The sequence below is a fragment of the Lathyrus oleraceus genome, chromosome 7, assembly GCF_024323335.1.
Source record: "Lathyrus oleraceus cultivar Zhongwan6 chromosome 7, CAAS_Psat_ZW6_1.0, whole genome shotgun sequence".
In the NCBI taxonomy this organism is placed as follows: Eukaryota; Viridiplantae; Streptophyta; class Magnoliopsida; order Fabales; family Fabaceae; genus Lathyrus; species Lathyrus oleraceus.
Window position 1 is genome coordinate 138,954,834 of NC_066585.1, and position 1,341 is coordinate 138,956,174.

Below are 1,341 nucleotides of genomic sequence, written 5' to 3' on the forward strand. Positions count from 1 at the left end.
CACTTGATCAATTGAACAAGATGAATTAGATTTGAATCAAGGAAGATTAAGTCTCCCTAATCAATGTTAACTTATCAACCTTCAACTCATTGATCAAAAAGGAAGAAGAAAGAAGAAGAAGAAGATGAAGAGTGGATAAGGAAATGGAAAGATCAAAATGCATAAAATGAAACAACATGTACCAATCCATATGTATTGACCAAATGACATTGAAAGTCAAAGTCAAACAATGATAAATCAGAAATGAGATGAAGATTGGAGATCAAACAATAAGCAAAATATTTTTGGCATTTTTAATATTAAAATAAACTTGAATTAAAATAACAGAAAGGTCAAACTTCAAAATTACTTCAAATCAACCTTGAAAGGTCCAAGTAATTTATCCTAAGTTCAACAAGGTCAAACAAAGTTTGACAAAAAAATTCAGCATTTTTAAAAGCCAGAAACTAATTTTAATCAATTAAAAATGAATAAAAATAGCCTAATTGAACTAAAATCTCAAATCAATTAAAAAATTGATGAGAATATTTTTCATAAATCCATCATCATTCAAATAGGTTAGGAAAATATTTTTGTATTTTTTGAATATCAAAAACTATTTAAAATGAATTAAAAATAACCAGAAAAGAGAAAATTCACAAAAAATATCAAATGATAAAATAAAAAATATTAAAAATCAGAAATAGAAATTAGAATTTATTTGGAGATGCAATTGGTCCCATATTTTTTGGATTTAAAATGAGAGAGATATGATATTTTGAAATAAAAAGGAACTAAAAAAAATAACGAAAATAGAAATCAGAAATTTAAAATTGGAAAAAAGGAGAAGCGTTGGATGATGGGTCATTAATTGAGCTGGCACATCACACGGCTTAGACATGCGCACGCACCAAGATCCTTAGTCAACTGAAACGCATGGTGCATTATTGGAAGTCATAACAATGTGTGGACGAGATTAGATCTGGAAACTGAGATGGACGGCTTAGATCCGATCTAGAGACCAGACGGTGGCCAGCACCACCGTCTTCTCCGGCCAACCTACGGTCACTTCAAAAATTTGCAGAAACAAAAATGGAAACCAAAATGAACGATCTATGCATCAATCGAAAGAGGAAGTGATGTACATCACTCCTATACCATTCACTTCCACTCTAGATTCCTATAAATGGAGAAATCAGAGATGGAAGTATGATGGTGTTCATCATGAACTTCATGTTTTTGCAAAATTGAAAGTACAAATCAGATGCCTCTATTGAGAGGACTTCAGCCAAACCGAGGAACTCAAGAAATAAGCAAAGATCAAAGAGTTTCGAAGAGAAGAAGTTCTGATATCCACCTTTG